General features: G+C 40.1%; 1 non-coding gene across 1 annotated transcript; it reads right to left on the bottom strand.

Annotated features, from left to right (window-relative positions):
- Window positions 1–367: 367 nt before the first annotated feature.
- Window positions 368–474, bottom strand: LOC112082503. Its single transcript, XR_002897177.1, has one exon. It is a non-coding gene; the product is annotated as a small nucleolar RNA R71 (small nucleolar RNA).
- Between the last annotated feature and the right edge of the window lie 23,139 nt (window positions 475–23,613).

The following is a 23,613-nucleotide window of genomic DNA, read 5'->3' on the forward strand; positions in this document are numbered from 1 at the left end:
CACTGGTTTATGTAGGAGACAATGACCGAGCCAATACACACCAATACAGAGCAGGATTCAAGCTCCTCCTGTTCAGAACAACAATTTTGAAGTGAAGGCTTCTTTGATCAACATGGTGCAGAACTCTAAGTTCCATGGCTTACCAATGGAGGATCCTTTGGAGCATTTGGATCAATTTGACAGGGTTTGTGATCTAACAAAGATCAATGGTGTCTCTGAAGACAGCTTCAAGCTCAGATTGTTCCCATTCAGTTTAGGAGACAAGGCACAACAATGGGAGAAGAACCTACCTAGAGGTTCAATACAGACTTGGGAACAATGCAAGTTAGCATTCTTGTCTAAGTTCTTCTCAACTTCTAGAACAGCCAAGGTAAGGAACAAGATTTCAAGCTTCACTCAGCATTCTAATGAGACTTTTGGAGAAGCTTGGAACAGGTTTAGGAGCTATACAACTCAATGCCCACATCATGGCTTTTTAGAAGCCTCTCTCCTTAGCACTTTGTATAGAGGAGCTATTCCCAAGATCAGGACTCAGCTGGACACATCATCAAATGGGAATATCTTGGCAAAAGAAATCAATGCAGCTATGGAACTTGTTGAGAACCTAGCCATGCGCCAAGACACTTATGGGGAAGACTATGACCGATGCTATAGAGGAGAAGGTTCTAGTAAACAACAAGAGCTGGAAAAGACTCTAGAGGAGTTGAAAGTTAAGTTTGCAATGCTGGTAATGATTACTCAGCAACCTATAAACTATGTGGCTGAAGAGAAGAGTTGCTTTACCAATTTCAATGAGGCTGGTCTTGCTCAAGAGGAGTTGCACTTTATTGGAAACCAGAATAAGTTTCACGGGTACCCTCCTCAAGGCTTTGTTTAAAAGAATCAGTACCAAGGTCAACAATCTTTTCAGCCACAAGCAGTTCAGTCACAAGGGAACAGCTTCACAAACCAAGTCAGCTTTCAGCAACAAAGGCCTCCACCTCTTGGCTTTGGCCAGCCACAGTTTCAGCAGGGTTGTATGCCACAGCATGGTCCTGATATTGGTATTGTTCTCCAACAGCTCTTACAAAGACAACAAAAGCTTGATTCCAAGTGTCTTGACCTGAATTCTAAGATGGAGACACTGAGCTCTGATTTTAAGACTCTTAGAAAGAACAAGGGCATCTGCACTTCAGAAACTCAGGTCTCCCTTCCTGGGGGAAAACGGCCGATTCCTACACGAACTTTGTGCTTGCTGAAAGTCCATACAGGAACTTTTAAGCCATGCCCATACCTACACGAACTAGCTTGATTTGGTCAATTACTACAAAACCGCTTGTAATCTGGTCAATTCCCCCAAACCCGTTAACGGGGTATATATCACCGTTAATGGATGCTAACGTGTGAGTATGCTTAGAAATGTTAAAAAAAAATTATTTTTTTAAAGTCCAAACGACATCGTTTTTATTGATTTACCTCATTGTCGAAACTCAGCAAAACTCGGAAATGAAATAGAATCGAGTTGACACTTCTACCACGCAATCGAAATGGACAAACTCGCGGCACCTACTCGTCTTTTTCGTCGACGGAAACCATCGCAGCTTATCTCCTCGATCCCAAATACTCGATCCCAAATCCCAAATCGCAGCTTATCTCACGAACCCTAATTTAAAATTTCCCCCAAATTTGAGAATAATGTTTAAGTTAAAACAAAACAACGTCGTTTTGTCTCTATAAGTAAAAAAAATTGGAAATCAAACCGGACCAAACCGGTATTAAACCATCCCAAATTCCAAATCGCAGCTGATTTCACAAACCCTAATTTAGAATTTCCCCCAAATTGTAAAACGACATCGTATTGAAATTTGAGAATACGGTTTAAGTTAAAATAAAACGACATCGTTTTGTCTCTATACTTAAAAAAAAATATTAAAAATCAAACCAGACAAAACCAGTAATACACCTGGCTGCCACATCAGAAACCGTTGACGGACATCTCACACCGTCTGCGGTTTTGTAGTAATTGACCAAATCAAGCTAGTTCGTGTAGGTATGGGCATGGCTTAAAAGTTCGTGTATGAACTTTCAACAGGCACAAAATTCGTGTAGGAATTGGCCGTTTTCCCCCCTTCCTGGTAAAGCTGTTCAAAACCCCAAAGATTATTGCAATGCCATCTACTCAAGTGATGATCACTCAGCTGCTGTTCAAGAGATTGAATACCTTCTTTATGGTCAAGTCTCTGATGGATCCAGCCCTAATAATGAGGAAGAGGACGCCATTATAGAGGACTTTATGAGCTTTTTACCAGATCTCTATGCGGACATTGCGAAAGAAGGTGGAGGGGCAGCCTGTTCAGTTTGTTATTTGCAGAATTCGAATGTTTTTGTTGAGAAATGGAACAATTCAGAGACTGTTGAAGTAAAGGACCAGCCGGTTGCTCAAGTACAGCCAAAGAATGATGTCTCAAGCCTAGATTCACCAAAGATGAAGCCTACATCACTCCCAAAGCTGGGTAATCCAGGGAAATTTACTATTTCTTGCACTCTTGGGAAGTTCAGAGTTGAGAATGCCTTGTGTATTCAGGCTCAAGTGTAAATGTGATGTCTCTTAACATGATGGAGAGACTTGGGATCAAGAACTTAAAAGAGTATCCTTCTTCCATCACTTTTGTCGATTCATACTTAAAGAAACCTCATGGGCTGATAGAGAACTATCCATTGAAGGTTGGTGAGTGCATAGTTCCAACTGATTTCATAATCATGAAGATGAAAAAGACAAAGGGGCTTCCACTTTTGCTTGGGACTTCATTCCTTAACACAACTGGTGCAAGGATTTATTTTGATACTCAAAGAGTGGTGCTTACAAAGGTGGATAAGGACGTCTCTTACCCTGTTAAGCCTCCTTTAGATAAATTTTGTGGATCAGCTGTTCAAGAGATAGAAGAGCCAAAGGTGCTTGAGATACATTATGTGGGAAGTGTTGGCATTTTAGGAGGAACTCAACCCCTTTCAGCTGTGGAGAAACGAGAACAAGCCCACATCAACTATGGTCATAAGGATGGGAAAGGAGAACCTTTGATCAGATTAGAAGACATCTTCCTCACTTGGTCTCCTACAGTTAGTGAGCTAAATATGATCAACAGAAAAGGTGAAAGTTCAGCATCACAAGAAAAGAGCCTTGAACTTGAATCTCCTTCTCAAGATTTTACTCTTACTCCTTGGGAATGTGATGATGGATCAACAAAGTACAAGCTGGATTGCAATGGGAAATCAGGATTATTTGCTGAACTCTGGACAGGTCTCACAAAGGTGATCTTTGAAAAGGATCCTGATGGTATTCAAGAGCTAATGCAAAAAGTTCTCAAGGTGGAGCTTAAAGAACAAGGGTCTAAGGGTACTCAAAGGAAACAGACCTCGGCATTCATGCTCAAGACAATTGAAATTCTCAAGAGCACCATTGCTCATCCTCACCCAACCTAAGAAAGCTTTTGCAAAGTCAAACTTAGTGACTTTAAACAAAGTGCTCTTGGGAGACACCCCAAGCTTATCCTCGTACATATATCTTTTTAATATCTTCTTTAGTGTTTTTATAATGTTTTGATGGGTTTGCTAAGTGTCTCAGGTTCTAAGAAGTGTTCTGGCTCAATGGTTTGAAGGAACAAGTGCAGAAAGGAGTCTAAAGCTGGCGGCCTTGTGATTTAAAAGAAAAGTGCACCTCAGACCTCGGCCAAGGACCTCGTGATGATCATTACCGAAGTCTCAAGTTTGGTTTTCCAGGGACCAAGTGCTGTGAGAAGCCTTGGAGAGCTAAAGCAGAGGTGACCTTGAGTCTATGCCAAGGTGCCCTTGCAACAAGCCCAGAAAACAGGCACCCTCGGCATCACTACCTCGGGATTGCTACACCAAGGGGTCCCCACTCGAGCATGAACAAAGGGGGACGCTTAAGAGAATTGAGTCCAAGCAGAGGTTCAAAGCACCAGCATTCTCCTCCATGGTCAAGGCCTCCATTCCATCAGAAACAAGTCTGGTAACTCTCCAAACTCTTTGTACATATGCATCTATTTCTTAATTTTTCATTTTGCATTTTTCTTTCTTTTGCCTTTCACTTCTCTCTTATGCTTTTATGACACAGGGGACTGTGTTATTTAAGTGTGGAGGAGGAGTTTAGTGTCTGCTAATCATGTTTTCTCTGTTCTTATTTTCTCTTTTGCATTTTGAGTCTCATGTAGTTGCATCTAAGTGCATATAAAAATAAAAAAATCAGAAAAATTTTCACAAAAAAATGTTCATTCTAGTTGCATTCACATTTTTAGGATTGAGTCTAGCTGCATCATATAGGTTGCATCTTGCTGGGAGTAATGAGAGGTTTTCCTAGAGAGTACATCACTTTGAGAACTTGAACTGAATATGCTTGTGAATCTTTTTCTGTGCTTGCAAAATCTGAAACGGTCTGAATCTGAGAAGCAAGTTTGAATTGAACTCAACTCTAATTAAGTGAGATCCTTGAACTTGACTTGAAAATATCTTTTGGTGCATTGTTTGAATAAGCTTGTGGATACCGACATACATACTTTAGCTAGAATCATTGCTTTTACCTCCCTTTTTCCTTAGCTCAAGTAGCTGAATCCACATCATGGATCAGTTCCCTCACCTTGTCCTTATTTAAAGCCAATGTTTGTGTTTGAATTGAAAGGCCACCTTGGATCAAACTTAGCAGAAAGTGTTAGGTTTAGAGCGACAAGGGCAGGTCTCATTGAGTGCTGTGTTCCAACATCAAGGAACTGAGAGAGTGTTGGCGAGGAATAAGTGTGGGGGAAAAGACTTGTTGGTGAGTGGAAAAAGGTGAGATGAGTGGAAAAGAGAAAGTGGAAATAGCTAGGGGAATGAAAGAAAAAGAATTCGGTCTCGGAGTTTTAAGTTAAGGAAGAAAGCTCTGGTGTTGTGAAAAAGAAAACCTAGCCTCTAAATGAAAAGAAAAGTGAAAAGAAGCCAAAGAGCTCAAACGTTTTGAAAAGAAAGAGAAAGAGGCTACGGATTGCGAAAGAAAGTGAAAAAGAGCTAATGAAAGTGTAGACTCCAAGACCTGAGCATGAGAAAAGAAAATGAGTCCCCTAGTTAGGCGATTGCGAGAGTAAAAAGAGAGGTTCTTGAGAGTGTGAGCAAGTGAGGAAACTTTGAATTGAGTGTGGGGTGGGATGAGTCTTTGCCCTTGTATGCATAAGTTGCTTTTTACCTTTAGCATTCTGCCAAAGTTTGATAATTCATAGAGAGATCCCTTTGCTGCATTATACCCGCTTGAACACTGATGAGATCATTTTAATCCCATAGCCTCTCCCTAGCCAAGCGAGCTTGTTTAAACATTGCATCATTCGATTCACCTGATAAAAGCTTAATGAATGTGAAAGAGTTGAGAGAGAGGAGAACTTGTGGAGATTCCTTGTTGAGTTGATATATATATGAGTATGGTTTTGCATTGCATAATTAAGCATGAACTTGAATTCTCTTTTTGGTTACTTCTCTCACCAAAGGAAATGTGAACTCCCAATGCATTTAACCTCTCTCTTTCATTTGTTCTTTTTGCTTGAGGACAAGCAAAGGATAAGTGTGGGGGAGTTGATATATTCATAAATTGCATCATTTAGTGTACTTTTTAGGTCTTTAGGCATTGTTTTAGAACTTAGGAGATTGCATGTTTTGGAGTGTTATTCAGGTATTATTGGAGCTTATTTGGAGTGGAGAATGTGATTCAGATAAAGAAATGGAGGTGAAATGATCAAAAATGGTGTAGAGGAGCAATTTTGAGTTTCTCGGCAAAATGCTGTACTGATGGTTGAAGATTCTCGGCCAAAATCCTTCCTGCGGATAGATCTCTCGGCCAAAAACACGTACTGGCGGTTAAGTTTGTCGGCCAAAAATCCTGAGTGCAGATACATCTCAGAAATCACGTTACCGTAAGGTCTTGCCATCAGATTCAGCTGTCGGGGTCTTCATGAAAGTTGGAGACAATTGAGTCAAGAACCCAGAACAGTTCGAATTAAGGCATTTGAATCAGTGAGCCGAAAGATATGGCCACCGGAAGACGAACATGTCTCGCAATTATTCCGGAGAAACCCGATTCGCCTCAAAGACATCGTTACTGGGAAGCCTTCCCTTCCGATCTTATTTATTGGAGCTTATTTGGAGTGGAGAATGTGATCCAGATGAAGAAATAGAGTTGAAATGATCAAAAATGGTGTAGAGGAGCAATTTTGAGTTTATAGGCAAAATGCTGTACTGATGGTTGAAGATTCTCGGCCAAAATCCTTCCTGCGGGTAGATCTCTCAGCCAAAAACACGTAGTGGCGGTTAAGTTTCTCGGCCAAAAATCTCGGATGCAGATACATCTCAGATATCACGTTACCGGAAGGTCTTGCCGTCAGATTCAGCTGTTGGGATCTTCATGAAAGTTGGAGAAACTTGAGTCAAAAACCCAGAACAGTTTGAATCAGGGAATTTGAATCAGTGAGCCGAAAGATATGGCCACCGGAAGACGAACATGTCTCGCAATCATTCCGGAGAAACCCGATTCACCTCAAAGACATCGTTACTGGGAAGCCTTCCCTTCCGATCTTATTTATTGGGTCTTCATAAACGTTTTAGAACACTGAGTCTAGTTTCCAGAGTGCTTGAAATCATTGGATTTGGAGTAGTGAGCAGAGAGTTAAGCTCACCGGAAGACACACCTGTCTCGTCGCCACTTTTAGACCGACCCAATGAGCTCCAAATATTGCGAGGGACGATGCACTTCCAAACCGATTCAGTTTACAGGCCCTTCAACAAGATTCAAGATATTTGAGTCCTTTTTCCAGAACGTTTGAGATCATTCAATTTGGAGCGATGAGCAAGAAGATAACGTTTTCGGAATGAACACATGTCTAGAAGCCTCTTTCTGATCGTGTCTATGCATTGCAAAGATGAGCCCTCCGGGGAACCTTCCACTTCCCAAACGCCGATAATTTCTTCACCAACGGTTGAGCTGGATGAGTGATATTTCTCATGGAACTGGTTTCAGGTCATTTGGAGTTATGAGCTGAAAGTTACACTGAACGAAATAGAAGCTGGTCAATTCGGGTTTTAAGAGATGCGACTGTATGCTAAGTGTTGTGCTCTACCTCGGTGTGAAGACCTCGACTTTCTATGACGAGGAGGCATTTTTACGAAGCTTTTAGCCTATACCTCGAGCTATCACCTCGTTCTTTCAACACCAAGGCTCCCTTGATCACCAAAATGATCCCAAAACGACTAAGTGTTGAAGCTGACCTTGGTATGAACCCCTTGGCTTTACATCTCGGACTCCTATGTAACACAAACCTCGACTACCAAGCCACTCGGTGTGTTATGCCGAGGTCCTCATCTCTCCAACCCAGATTACAAACAAATTCTCTTCACGTTCCAAGGCTTTAACCAGATCAAAGACAAGTTTCCTGCATGTTCTTCAAGCGTTCATCAAAGTTTCAACCCAGCACATGACCCCTTGGTGTATGACCCTCGGTGTAGAGCTTCTTCAGATGGCGAGGGCTGGATACAGCAACCCAGAAAGGGCGGGTCAATACCTAGTTTGTCCTGGGCTGACCCGGTCCCATGCATTCCCTATAAATAGTTTTTAGAGAGAAAACCCTAATTATCTCATCTTATCTTGTCTTATCTTTATCGTACCTTATCTTTTATCTTATTCTCTCTCCTTCTTAGTGTAAAAACGAGTTTCATCAAGAGATACCCAGCAGATTTAATCATCTTAAGGCTGTTTATTTCTCTCTCCTTCCCGGTGTTTCCCGCCTAGTCTAGGCCTAAATCACAAAAAGAGCAAAAAACGAGGAAATGGCATAGAAGCACACTGGTCTAATTCATCATAGTATTGTTTATTGTATTCCTGGTTTGAAAACTTTTTTTTTTAAACATTTTGAAAAAGATTTTTGAAAAAATTAATGAAAAAGTCATCGGGAAAAATTTTATGTAGAACATTTTGAAAAACTTTTTGAAAACATTTATGTGTCCAAAACAAATTCAAAACAAATCAAACTTCATTAGTAACGGATGAACATCCTCCCCTAGACTTATTTCACACTGTCCTCAGTGTGATAAATCTTGGAAAAAATGGTAAAGAAAATAGGAAAGTTGAAATGTTTATATGAACTTATCGTGCTGGAGAATGCGCTCGTCTTTTTTATTTGTTCTTCCTTATTGAAAACCTGAAATTAAATGAAACAGTGATAACACCGGATTATGACCATTTTTATGGATCACTTTAATATCTTTTACAGGTGTTTTTACTCCATTTCCAAAGATTTTCAAAGGATTTCTATGTTTTCGGATTTTAAAAAACTTTTCAGGTAATTTTGGATAAAGAGGCACAAATTGGAACAAAAAGACTCTTTTGGATAAATGCAGACCGTCAGAACTCTCATGGAGAGACGAAGACCTTCTCACCGTCCGATCACCCTCAAAATTGGACAACTTATAGAAGAATCAACCAGCTTTCAAATGCACTTGGTTTGGAGACATTCCAACGGTTGAATCTCAAGATATTCCATTAGCCCCGGAGCCACTTAAAGACGGCCAGCAAGTCACGCGACCGCGGCCAACAGCCCATTTCCCGCGGTCAGAAGCCTACCGACCGCGGCCAACCACCTAATCCCCGTGGTCACGTCACTCCCGACCGCGGCCATCAAGCTCCGAACTAAAGCCCATATTTCTGAAGCCCAAAGTCATTCTCAGCCTCAATTCCGGAACCCTAAAGACCATGGAGTATTGAAGACTATAAATACTTGTCCTTTAGGTCGTTTTTAGAGAGAACCCTTCATACTTTACAGAAACCCTTTTCCTTTAGCCGTTTTTATGCGATTTTTGTAGAAGATTGTTCAAGTCCGAGTTCTTCAATATAGAAGCTTTCTTCATCTCTTTACTTTACTGTTTTTCATTACTTTTATTAAAACCAATGATGATGTCGACCTCAGCCATGTCTGAGTAGATCCCGAGTTGGGCTTAGGGTTCCCGAAAGGGGCTCTCATAATCGATTAAGACATCTAGGTTTATAGATCTGGGATTTCGACCTGTTCTCTGTTTATTCTTGTTCTTATTGCATGTATGCTTGATTGATCACCTAGTATCTGATCTAGATAGTTAGTGTTGCGAAATTTTTCATTAAGTATCAGCCCTAGAATGAAACAGGTGATTTTTCCGTAGGAGTGGAAACCTACCTGCGGTGAAATCGTGAGTATTGACGAGTCTTGTGCAGCTCTTGCGTTCTCTCCCTTCCAGGGCCAGAGTGGAAACCTACTGGTCAGGGTTGCGAGAAACAGTTGGTTATGATCACGACAGTGACGTAGTCATACCGCCGTACTCTAGCTCTAGAACCCTATATATCGATATCCGTCAATCCCAATCTATCTACCCTAGTGTCAAAACCGATTATGATCCCTTAGAGTTCCCAAAAGCTCAGCGTTTTTAGCCATAGTTTACAAACCAATCGATTTTTACTTGTTTAATTAGATCTGCATTTCAACTGCCTTAGTTCGATATTTTACTTGCTTTACTTGCTTTCTATTCGATTTTTCTACTTGCTTTTTAGGATATATTTATTTGCTTTCTTTTGTTTTAGTTTAATTCGTGATAAACAACCACCCTTTAAAACCAATCTAGTCTACACATAAAGTTAAAAACCATAGAAGAATACCAGGCACACAAATCTCTGTGGATTCGATCCCTGTGGATTTGATTCCTAAATACTACAACTGATTAGCTGTGCACTTGCGGCTTTCATTTGTTTTGTTAAAGGTAAAACTTGTTCCCTCACGCAGTTGACACGACATCAAACAGAAACAAAGCAATGGAAATAGAAAATAAAAGTCAAAGGGAAATAAATAAAATACCAAGTGGGTTGCCTCCCACTAAGCGCTTGTTTCAAGTCATTAGCTTGACATTACTGCTCGATTAGACTTAACCGGGGTCGTGACACTCCTTGATCTCATCATTGGCCGATGATGGATCAATCAAAAACATCACTTCTCTTTCGTCTTCTCTTTCTTCAGCCAGATATGGCTTTACACGCTGTCCATTCCCTGTAATTGAATTTCCGGTTTTGTCCCACAGGACAATGGCTCCGTATGGTTTGACTTCCTTTATCGTGAGGATCCTGACCATCTTGAACGTAATTTTTCTGGAAAAAGCTTAAGATGAGTATTGAAAAGAAGAACTTTATCGTTAGGAGCAAAAGTCCTATGAACAATCTTCTTATAATGATACGCTGTAGTCTCCTCCTTGTAGATCTTCGAGTTTTCATAAGCATTGTGTCGGATTTCTTCTAACTCGTGAAGTTGAAGTAGTCTTCTTTCTCCAGCTGTTTTCAAGTTCATATTCATCTCCTTAATAGTCCATTGCGCCTTATACTCGAGTTCTACTGGAAGATGACATGCTTTTCCGTAAACTAGGTTGAATGGTGTTGCTCCTAATGGCGTCTTGAATGCTGTTCGATATGCCCATAATGCATCGTCAAGCTTTGTAAACCAATCCTTGCGATGAACTGCAGTTGTTTTCTGAAAAATCGATTTGATTTCTCTATTTGAGATTTCTACTTGACCACTAGTTTGGGGATGGTATGGAGAAGCATACGTAACTCCATTCTTTCTAAGAAGGTTCTCAAAAAATCTGTTGATGAAATGCGATCCTCCGTCGCTAATCACAATTCCAGGAACTCCAAAACGTGGGAATATAACAGATTTAAACAGCTTCATGACGAAATTTTCATTGTTGGTGGGGCTAGCGACTGCTTCAACCCACTTAGAGACGTAGTCTACTGCTACTAATATGTATTGATTTCTGAAAGAAGTCGGAGATGGTCCCATGAAATCTATTCCCCAGACATCAAAAATTTTGACTTCGAGAATAAAATTTTGAGGCATCTCATTCCTTTTGCTTATGTTGCCCATCCTTTGGCATTTATCCCATCGCGATATATAAGCTTGAGTATCTTTGAACAAAGTAGGCCACCAAAAACCTGCTTGTAAGATCTTTGAAGCAGTTTTGAAGGTTGCAAAGTGTCCTGCGTAAGACGAGCTATGGCATCCAAATAAAATTCCTTCCATCTCTTCTTCAGCCACGCATCTTCGGAATAACCCATCAGCAGATCTCTTGTAGAGATAGGGTTCATCCCAAAAATAATGTCTTATGTCTTTCAGAAACTTTTTCTTCCTATAACCAAAGAATTGTGGTGGTTCTACATCAGCTGCTAGGTAATTCGCTATGTGCCTAAACCATGGTGTGTTGAAAGCATCTGATCGTCGAATGGGAAAAGACTACACTTGTGGTATTCCCCATTTGCTGTAATGGTTGCACATAATTCTTCGAACGTCTCGATATGGTCAATCGGGTGTTCGGATATGTAACTATGGAATTGATTTTGTTGAACTAAATGGGATATAGGGTACCTTAATTTCGGTTTTGTCATCCTTTGGTAAGGCTGGTTGAATAGCTCTTCGATCTCCCATGAACTTTTCGAGTGAATCGAAACTTCCAATTAGTTCTTCATCATCTTCATGTTTTGCCGATCCGATTTGCTCATTGTCATCATAGATCGAATCTTCAAACTCATCATCAGTCAGGTCATCGTCGATTGGATCACCATCCACACGATATGGTGGATCACCAAGAGTACCGGGAACATGTTCCCGGTCTCTCATTGCAGAGAAACCTGAAAAATTCAAAAGAAAAAGTAAAAGTAAACAAGTGTTCTAACAGATTTAAGCTGGGATTCGCAATGAAACAAATCAAAGTCCTCGGCAACGGCGCCAAAAACTTGATGTGATTGTAAACGCGGGATGAGTTATTTTCATTTTACTAAGCTTCAGGTTTTAAATTTATAACCCCTAAATGCCTGCAAGTGCACAGATGTGCGCTGTAGTACTTAGGGTATCGATCCACAGAGACTTAGTTGTTTCATGACGAATACACGGCAATGCTTAAATCAGACTAGAACTAAACAATTTGGGTTTTTGGTTATCACAAAATCTAAACTAGAAAGCAAGTAAAAAGCAATTTAAAAAACAAAAGCAAATAAAAGCAAGTAAAAAGCGAATGAAAGTAGAATGTAAACAAGGAAATTAAAAGGTTATAAGCAATTAAAGACAAACATTGGGCATCAAGGGGAATTCGCAGGGGTTCATGGACTAAGCTATATTGATTTTAAACAAATGATAAAGGTAATCAACTACGTATGTTCTAGAACTCGACGCACGAAAGTATGAATAGCCTACTTTCACAGCACTAAACAACTATCTCTTGCAACCCTGATCAGTAGGTTTCCACTCTAATCCTGGAAGGGGGAAGATGCAATAGCAGAACAAGACTCATCAACATTCACAACTCAACTACAGGTAGGTTTCCACTCCTATAGAAGGATTGCTCATCAACATGAAAACTTTCGCAACATATCATATCAGATCGGCTTCTAAGTGGCCAGCAAAGAATCACGCAATAAGATCAAAGGCAAACGAAGAACATCTAGAAGATTATAAATCCTAAATCTATCGATTCATAAGCAAAGACACACGAAATTCTCTTTGAAAAATCCCTTTAAACCCAACTGGGAACTACTCAAACATATTGTAACAAAGCATCATAGAGTACTTAAAGTTGTAGGAAATTAAAGAAACACAAGGAAGAAAAGCGAAGGGCAGAGTCGCAGAAGGAGGCGCGATGATGCTCTCCTCGACGGCTCCTCTTCGGGTTTGCGAGTCTCACACGAAAAATCTAAGTACATAAACGAACACACCCTTTAGAATGACCTAAAGGGGGTATTTATAGCTTTTGGAGTTGTCTTGGACACTTAGGGCTTCAAGAATAATGAAAGGAATTGATTTGGGATTTAATTAAGTCGTCTGGGAAGTGAACGACCACTGGCCGCGGTCGCGGTGCTTCTACCCGTGGGGGCATACGTGTTGGCCACGGTCCCGGCTCGTGGCTCTATTCTGGAACTGCATTTTCTGTCATTCTTGCATCGGGAGTATCTGAAGATCTAACCGTTTGCTTGTCTCCAAACCAAGTGCATTAGAAAGCTGGTTGGATCCTTTATGTTGTCTCAAATTTTGGGGGTGATCAGATGGTGTGAAAAGCTTCATCGCTTGTCATACTTCTGACGGTCTGCATTTATCCAAAATTGCTCATTTGTTCCAAATTGCATATCTTTTGCCCAAGTTTCCGGAAAAGTCTTTTGAAACTCTAAAACATTGAAAGCACTTTAAAAACCATTTAAAACAGAATTAAAACACCTGCATAAGACATAATTATGATCCATAAAAGTGGTCAAAGAAACAGGTTTTGGTAACAAAGTGATCTAAAAACATGTAACAACAATAAGCAAGTAATAATTAAAAAAACTAAACAAGCAAGACAACAAAGCAAAGACTCAAATTCAAATAAAGAGAAAGCTAAACCTCTAGATGTGATCATTGATTAGGGTGCTTTCATACTTAATTCATGATGCTAGGAACACAATGCAACACTTGCAATTCTTTAGTCTAAACTTCCAGAGTAGATTAGTTCATTCCCATGACAGAAATCTCTTTGCAAATTACTTAATCAAGGCTAATTCCCATTAGTGAATAAGCCTCTTTGTTCCAAGTCTAACATGACCAAACAGCCTCTTTGTGCATAAAAATAAGAGCTAAGATAGACTGAATCTTACACAGAAAGATATAGCAAGCAATCACATGATCTCAATTCCAATTAACTTAGAACTCAAAGCAAGACCATTTCTTTCCCAAGACAATGATCACTATACTAATCATCATTCAAACCTAACTCTCATTAGTGGTAATGAGGATCCATATGCATTAATAAACAGTTCTAATACGTCATTTATGTTTCAAACAAATATTCCCATGGCATTTAAAACATAAACCCTTAAGTTAGCTCATTCAGGCATTTCATCAAACACCTTGTCGGTGGAGACATGCCTAAGTTCTAGACCAGTGTGATTATCAAAGATCTAGCATTAAGAGCAGCTAACTAAGGAAAGGAAATGAGAATCTAGAACCTAAACATCATAAATTAAACATCAAAGCACCCTAATCTACACACCTAGAAGCTTAAAAGAAGACTACTCACTAATCATGCTTAACACACCTAATCTTTTGCAAGAGATGATGTTAAACATGATTAGAAGCAAAAATAAGAATTTGAGATGATAAGAAACAGCTTTAGATTGATTAAACCCTCTAGATATCTCTTAACAAACTCGTTTTTTAAAAAGGGGAAAAGAAAACAGAGAGAATGAATGATATCTAGGGGTTTTCTCCCAAAAACTATTTATACTAAGGGTCTTGGACCGGGTCAGCCCAGGAAAAACTGGGTACTGACCCGGTTCAGCTTGCTCCCAGAGTATGAACATTCATGGGTGCGAGTTTACCTAGTCGCACACCCAAGTCGCATCATTTCTCATTTTCTCGGACCACTCCGCGTTTGAGGCAGCATAACTCCTAGAATACTGGTTCAAATGGCTTTATTCAAACTCCAGAGGCACGGAATCAAAATTTTCTAGAATGTTGATGAAGAGTGCAAGTGCATCAGGGTAATGGAAGGGTTCCCGGAAGGCTGATCTTTAAAGTGCATTGCACGGGTCGGCTTCTAGACACATCTTCCTTCCGGTTGCAATATCTCCTAGGTCACGACTCCAAATCTCATGATTCTAAGCGGTGTAGAAACTAGACTCAGTGCTCTCAATCTTCCATGAAGAACCCGTAAACCAAATCGGAGGGGAAGGCTTCCCAGTAACGACGTCTTTAAGGCGTATCGGGTTTCTCCGGAATGAGTGCGAGACATGTTCGTCTTCCGGTGGCCATATCGTTCGTCTCAGTGCTCCAAATGTCTTGATTCTAACTGTTCTGGAATCTAGATTCAATTATCTTGATCGTTGCTGAAGATCTCAGAAGCTGAATCGGCCGGCAAGATCTTCCGGTAACGCCATTTTTGAGATGTATCTGCACCCAAGAGTTTTGGCCGAAAAGCTTAAGCGACCAGTACGTGTTTTGGCCGAGAATCGTACCCGAGAAGCTCCGACCATCAGTACTGTCTTTTGCCGAGAAGCTCCATGATGCCCTATTTTCACCATTTTGATCATTTCAAGTCCATTTCTTGATCTGGTTCACATTCTCCACTCCAAATAGGCCCCATAAATCCCTGTTTAACACTCAAAACCATGCAAAACTCTCTTGGACCTAATGCAATCTCCTAAGTCCTAAAAAAATGTTTAAAGACCTAAAATGTATGCAAATGAGACACGATTTGGACTTAAATATGTACACTAAATGATGCAATTTATGAATTTATCACCGCCCACTTTTTATAAGTTTTTTTCAACATTATTCTCTTTTTTAAAAATAAAAAATTATAAAATAAAAACCACAATATGCTGTTCAAAATTTTAACCTGTTAAACATATGTTTACCTTAAAATCGGTTAATGTTGGGGTCAGATTCCACCCATTCGAGTCTAACTCCTGAAAAATGGCTAAGTAGTAAAAAAAGGCTTTATTAAACCCATTTATCATTAACAAAGCCGAGCCCGGTAAGGGATTTATCCAGGATAATCGAGCCCCTCTCTCTAGCACCTAGTGGGCCGAGCCGCACCAACAACCAAAGGCTTGGTAGGCAGATCTGTGCCAAGACGAAGGAACTAAATGGACTGAGAAGATTTAGGCTTCTCGGTAAAAAGGCCCCACTGTGTGAAGAAAGACAATTGTGCCGAGCCCAGCATTATGCTAATGGGCCGAGCCGGAAAACTGATAGACAAGAATTTTTAAGGTCTTGACGGCTATCAATCCCTTTAATCAATGTAGTATAAAGGGTGTCAAACCAAGCATGTGGAAGCTAGACACTAGACTATATGAACTGTTTCTTAATTCAAGCAAATAAGTGGGGTTTGATTCAAACAGGTGATTAACTAAAGAATTAAACAAGATTAATAACTAGAAAATGATCAAAAGCAATAAACTAGGAATAGCAAATGACAAATGAGATGATATGGAATGATGGAAGCATGAGATTCTAGACATGATAGTTGGCTACGGTGCTTGAATGCTAAACTAGAAATGCTAATAAAAATAATTAAACATGATTCAAATGATTTAGAAATCTAATCAAGCTTTAATCTTTCTCGAGCATCAAGACACAAATCAAGTTATTTCACATACCCAATCATCATTGGAGATCAAACAACAAGACAGCATTTAGAATCAGTTCTAAGTGATCATTTATGCAAATAACAAAACATCATTATGTGGTTAATGCAAAAACCTCTAATATAGCTCTTTAAAGAATTTCATCAAACACTTGTTGATATAAGATTGGAATCACTCCAACTTATGATCACTTAATGATCAAGAGATTCCAAGCTTAATACTTGCGAAAGGTGGAATGATGTTGAGATGAAGATGATGGATAGATGTGATTGACTCGCTCAATCAATGGAGGGGCGATTGACTCACTCAATCAATGAACAAAGAAGAGAGTTTGAATCACTCAAACAATCTTAATTCGCAGCTCAATAGATCAGAAGTGTCTCACACACTTAAAATCTAAAGAAAAACACAAAGAAACTTGGTCTTTGCAAGAAAATGAAAACTGTTTTATAAACTTCAAAATGATCAAGGGTGATTTACAACAAGTAACAAACTGAGCTTTTATAGGGGCTCAAGGAAAACGGTAATAAGCTAGAAAATCAAAAGAAATCGTACAAAATAAATGAAAAGAGCCGTTGAAACATCGAAGGGAAAATCTGTCCAAATAAGGCAAGTTGTGAGGTGCCTTGAGTTTTGAAAGCTTGGGTGCGTATTGGTGGTGTCTTGGGATGTCTAGGTTCACTGAATAAGGCTTAAGAAGGCGCACAAGTGATGAGGGAAAGAGCCGTTGCTGTTTGATTTCCATTGGCTCCAAACAAGGCAAATAAGGTAAGCTCGGCTCCGGATATGGAAAGTGAAGGTGTGGGAGGATCCACCTGATCCAATGCGTGTTGGTGCACCTTAGGATGTTGTGGAAGACTTCTAGAAGTAACTCAGAGTCTCCTGGGGGCCACTGATATGTTTTAAGTCTCCAAAACTCGGAAGGTTCCAAATAAGGCAAGTGGAGGATCCATTGGTTTAGAGATTGAATATCTCCTAAACCAAAATCGATCTCGGTCTGATTCCAATTTTCTGTGATTCTCTGATGAGTCAAGATTCCAGAGAAGGTCGGTTTACAGCTTAATTCCTCTTGGTTTAGTTGTACTTCTCCAATTAAGGCGGATATGTCTAAATCGGGTAAGTTGAGGATCACCCAATTTATAAACTTAATATCTCCTTCATCTGAACTCCAATCGGACTGATTCCACTTTGAGGCGTGCTATGGCTGAGCTAGGAATGTAATCGAAGTCGTAGTTTGGCTGGAACACTTGTTCTTGGACTTCATTCGGCCTGGACAAGGCTTGTGGCTCTTTTTGGGTTTAGCAGAGTCTTCAATAGATTGGTTGCCTCCTCGTTGATTTGGTCCGGTTAAGCTTGAATGATCTAATGGCTTCTTGGTGATGGCATAGGAGTCTAGAGAGAACAAATTAATGACAGCCGTCTCCCCTTCGCCATTAACTTGTTCAACAAGGGATATCGTCTCTCCTTTACCCTTGGCTAGACTCTCATGTCCGTTGCACCTAGTTCTTCCAAGTGTTGAGAGCACCATGAGTCGTCTTGATGGGTTGATGTCCGCATCATACCCTCCCTCTTGAAAAATTTTTGTCCTCGAAACTAATTCATCTGCAAAAAGATAGAGCAAGTTAGTATCATGATAAAGATGTGAGTTTAGAAATTTACCTTGGGTCATTTCTCCATCTTGGCTCAGGTGGGATTGCTTTGGATTGTCTGGTGGTTCTTCTTTGATCAGTAAATAGGAAATGACTCCTCTCAAAGGTTTGTTGTTGACTTTCTTTGGCAGTAGGGCATTCATCTTTTTGAAATCTATTTTTTCACATTTGTTAACGCCTTTGATCTTTGGTGGTTTGGGCTCTTGTTGCTTCTCTTCTATACCTGCAATGTCCTTGACACCTTTGACAAAAGACAAGTGCGTTACAGCAGTCATGGTATTACTGAAAACAGAGAAACATGATTCAGGTTGGACCATTTCATTAATTTTATGTGAAGCAACATGTTGTTCACAGTTTTGTTGTTTAAAACAAGAAATGGGTGCTGTAACTTTTTCACACGTTTCTGGATATAGCAAATTCATTATCACATATTTAGAATCATCAGAAATAAATGTGAAAAATGTGTTACTTATCTGATCAGAACTGTCGATTAGTTGTGTTTCTTTTGTTGACATTCAATGTAGGATCTGGTGGCTCCTCTTGGATGGGAGTGAAGCTAGTGACAACTTCTTCTTTCGCAGGGTCAGTCTGATATAATTTGACCTCTTGTTGCTCCTGTATAGGTGCTGATGAAATTATGTCCTCTGTTTTTCCTTGATCCACAGCTAGGCCAACAAATGGTGGTGGCTCATTTAGACTCTTGTGTTTTGGATCAAAAGTGCTGGTTTCGTGGCCTACTTTTTCCTCCCAGTCATGTGCTGTTCCTGCATCAATAACCTCTGGCAAAGACAAGTGCATCAATCTTGAATTGAAAATCTCAAAACTAGGCTGAACAAAACAAGTGCTAAATTCGTTTGAATTCAATTTCTGTTTAGGTGTAGCAATTTTAACTACTTGTCTTTCAGGGAAAGTTGCAGCAAAATGTCCTCACTTATGACACCTATAACATGTTGGATCTTTTAAATTTAGAGAGTTAGAGGGCTTACCTTGAGCTGGTTTGTCTTGCGGTTCAAGTAAAGGTTATGTGATAGGCTTTTGTTGAATCTCCTTTACTAGAACTGGTTGCTTAGCCTCTGTTTGCTTCGTCTTATTGTTTGAAAACACCTTCTTGGGATCAGGGCAATAGATAATCGGGTTCTTAACAACTGGTTGCGAGTTTGGTGCAAACATCACAGTTATTGATGTTTCTTGGTAAATGGACTTTGTGATGAGGCAGCGGCGGTTTCGTCGCTTTCTCACAAACTCTCTATACATCCTTGCCTTGAGATCTCCCCAATTAAGAACTGGATTGGTGTGGTATGTCGTTGCATCTTCTTGTACCCACCAATTATAAGCATCTCCAACAAGCATATCAACAGCGTATGATAGCTTCTGTTCTTTGGGAATGTTGTTTGAGCGTAACCACTGTTTCATATTGTTTTCCCATCGCAGATAATCATCGGGTCCCTTGTCTGAGCTTAGATGGAGTAAGATCGTGTTGAACACAGTGCCATGACGTAACGAGGCTTCTCTGATCGAGGTTGGTGACTATACTCCACATATGAATCATCACAGGGCTCCACATCGGCTTCTCCTCCATAAGAACCCTCCTCATAATAGTTGAATTTGGCTGGCTCCAAATTGATGTATTGGTGTGATGCTCAACGTTATATGGCTCAGAACTGTATGAGTAGAGGTCTGGTGGTTCTGGTTCCATCTCCTCTGGTGCATGATCTTCACTAAAGTCAGAATCTGAATAGGCATCATCATGCCATGTCTCTCCATAGTCAGCCTCCTCTTCGTACCAATTCTGAATTGGTCCTTCATAATTATTGTCGATGGGGCTGGAGTCATAGGTATCTTCCTCATCTGAGCTCAAATAATTCATCGCTGCTTCTTCTCTTGCTTGAAGATGTACCTTGCACAGAACAAAGGGGAAGGGAGCAAATCTGTGTAATCAAAACCCAAAAGAAAGAATAAAATCGTAGGTAACAAAATAACGAAATAAAATTGTCTCCTTTATTATTATTTTTTTTTTTGAATTTTAAAACTAAACCAATGAAAAGGAAACCTCTTTTTTTTTTTTTACTTCCTAAAATAAGGAACGAAATAATTCAAGGAAAGAAAATAAGGCTTTTTTTTTTGGACTGATTTTTTTTTTGGTTTTATAAATAAAAGAGAAATAACACAAAAATCAAAAATAAATTAAAAAAAATAAATTTTTATGGGTTTTCTGTTTATAAAACGAAAATAAGAAACCGAAGTGAATTTTTATTTTGGTTTTTTATGATTATAAGATGAACAAGAAACAAATAACATGAATGAATACAAAAACAGAATTGAAACAAAACAGAAAATCGAAAGATAAAGGTTGGATGAATACAACCTGGGGATAGGAGCTTTTGGCTCTGATACCAAATGATATAAGATTGGAATCATTCCAACTTATGATCACTTAATGATCAAGAGATTCCAAGCTTAATACTTGCGAAAGGTGGAATGATGTTGAGATGAAGATGATGGATAGATGTGATTTACTCGCTCAATCAATGGAGGGGCGATAGACTCACTCAATCAATGAACAAAGAAGAGAGTTTGAATCACTCAAACAATCTTAATTCCCAGCTTAATAGATCAGAAGTGTCTCACACACTTAAAATCTAAAGAAAAACACAAAGAAACTTGGTCTTTGCAAGAAAATGAAAACTGTTTTATAAACTTCAAATTGATCAAGGGTGATTTACAATGAGTAACGAACTGAGCTTATATAGGGTTTAGCTAGAAAAGAGCCGTTGAAACATTGAAGGGAAAATCTGTCCAAATAAGGCAAGTTGTGAGGTGACTTGAGTCTTGAAAGCTTGGGTGCATATTGGTGGTGTCTTGGGACGTCTAGGTTCACTGAATAAGGCTTAAGAAGGCGCACAAGTGATGAGGGAAAGAGCCGTTTGAAACACCCCATCAGTCCAATTTTAGGGTCAAGTCCTTTGTTTAAGTCATATTCGATATGTGTATTCTGAGATTCACTAAGTTAAAGTCAATATGTATTATTAGAAGACAGAAACGGATATTTTATTGATAACTAAAAGGATTCATTACAACTTATGAATCTGCATATAAGCTATTATAAGAGTACATGATCCTATCTATCCGTTTCAATACACCACTCATCCGCTTGGCTGACCAGTCCGCGCGCTTAGGCCAAATCCCTTCCTGGATCACCATCCTTTCCTGAAAGGTCAATAGTATAAGTCTATGCAATTTTGGTTAAGTATTATTCATGCACATGTATGCATTTCATGCTTATGATTCCCGACCCTGTTTTTAACCCACGACAACTATTTCTAATCCGGTTCATAGGTTGGCCTTGGGCTGACCGAGTTTTGGCGAGAACCGTTCTGTCTCCCAAGCCACTCGACTGTCGTGCCAACCGGATCCGGTCAATAACCAATACGACTCTATGCGTACCATCACCAGCCCAGTCTTAATTCCATGGCCGGCGATCTTTGGAGATTTCGGCCGAGATACATGGTCGGATCGGCCTAGCCCATACTTCGGCTGATCGTCGCATGTCTTCGGTCGAATCCGTTATTTCTTCCACCGCCACTAACCATCCGTTCGGCCTACCCCATACTTCGGCCGATCATCCAGATCGTGTGCTGAAATAACAACTTAACCGTACGCTCCAATCTATGAACGCACCTTAGTATTTCCGCGGTCGATTGCTCTTGCCACGCTTCCCTTCTTTCTTTCCGCGACCCGCACCAGCCGCGGACTCTCGGTTACTCCTTTTATTCTCTCGGTTCTATATTAATTTGGGCAGAGTTTCTCTCCTCTTTCTGTGCGTGCCCGAAAATATGGCCCAAGGGGTCTATTTATAGACTTTCCCTTGGTGAAACCGCTTTGGGCGAACAGGCCCAAATTGTTGGCCGAACAGGTGCAATGATTGGGCGCATCAACTTTGCAACCCTTCGGCCATAACCGCCCATAACCACCCTAGTCCAGCTAGTTCACTGGCCACTCAGCTAGACCAATTGTCTTACTCGTAATCCAGCTGAACTGAGCTTCCCGGCAGCTGGTCCAGCTAGCTTAGCTCACCTTTCCGACTCATTTTAGCTCAATCCTCCTTGCTGAGCTATATATCTCTCTTTTTCCTGGCTAAGTCCCACGTTAACTAAACTTAATCATCATTCCGGACCATGGCTCATATTTTCCTTAGACTCCCGACCATTATCTCCTTGCTCATAGCTCAAAATCAGAGGATCTTAAACGTTCTGGAAAGAGGACTCAAATATCTCAAACTTTGGTGAAGGAACCTTTGGTGCTTGGGGAGTGGAGGGTTCCCCGGACGGCTCATTTCTGCAGTGAACTGAAACGATCAAAAATAAGCTCTTGGACGAGTGTTTACTCTGGAGACGGTATCTTTCAGCCCATAGCTCCAAACTCAGCTGTTATGGGAAGAGCACTCAAAGACCTTGAATCTTGATGAATGTCCCGGCAACTGAATCAGACTGGAAAGGCATCCACGACATCTTTGTGACTCATCGAATCGGTCTTGAAACTGTAGCGAGACAGGTGTGTCTTCCGGTGAGCTTAACTCTCATCTCACGACTCCAAATCTAATGATCCCACCTGTTCTGTAACCGTGACTCGATCCACTCCAACTTTTCTGAAGCACCCAACAACAGAATCGAACTGGAAAGGCTCCCGGTAAGGCGATCTTTGGAACGTACTAACACAGAGGTTTCTAGCCGAGATAGTCAACCCGCGGTACATGAAAATCACCGAGAGAAGCTTCCTGGGTACAGGCCATCGCCGATAACCTCCAAAAGGCTGTTTTCACCATTTTTAAAGCTCCATTCACAATTTCTTCTCCTGGCTTTATCTTTTCAGGTCCAAACTGGTTCCAAATCACCTGTAAACACTCCAAAACATGCAAGACTCACTTGGACCTAATGCAAAGCCCTAAAACTCTAAAACAATTGTAAAACATGATGACTCTATCTAAAATTTGTGAATGAGACTCTAAACTTGGACTAAAAATGCAATCCTAAACATGTAAATTATGAATATATCAACTCCCCCACGTACACTTGTCCTTTGCTTGTCCTCAAGCAAAAAGATCAAATGGGAGAGAGGTTGAATGCATTGGGGGTTCATATTTCCTATGGGAAGAGAGTAACAATCAAAAGGAGACTGAGATTCCAAGTTGGCAATTCCACATGCAATGTAAGACTCTACTTTTGATGCTTAAATTTCAACAGTGATCTCCACAAGTTTTTCTTATTCCTAAACTCTTTGACATTCATTAAGCTCTTTTCCATGTGAATCAAATGATGCAAGTTCAAGCAGGCAAGGTTTGGCTAGGGGTGAGGCTATGAGATTAAAATGATCTCATTTAAAATGCACAAGCAAGGTTCAATGCAATCAGGGATCTCTCCATGAACGATCAAGCTTTGGCAGAAGGCTAAAGGTTAGGAGCAACCGATGCATACAATAGCAAGACTCAACTCACTTCCCTTCCCCAAAACGCCTCTAGCTTACACTCTCACAATGAACTCTCACAACTCTCTTTCACTCATTTAATCTCTCAAAAAGGGTCTTCTTTTCATTTACAAACTTTGGACTTGGGATCTTTCTTTTTCACTCAGCTCTTTTCACTTTTGACTCATCTAACCTCTCATTTTCTTTAAACACTTGAGCCCTTGGCTTCTTTTTTCTTTTCTTTACACTCAGAGGTTAGAACTTTTTTTCTTTTAAAAACAGCTTAGAGCTGTCCTTTCTTTTCAAAACACAAAA

The sequence above is a fragment of the Eutrema salsugineum genome, unplaced genomic scaffold (genome assembly GCF_000478725.1).
Source record: "Eutrema salsugineum unplaced genomic scaffold, Eutsalg1_0 scaffold_1, whole genome shotgun sequence".
Taxonomy (NCBI): Eukaryota; Viridiplantae; Streptophyta; class Magnoliopsida; order Brassicales; family Brassicaceae; genus Eutrema; species Eutrema salsugineum.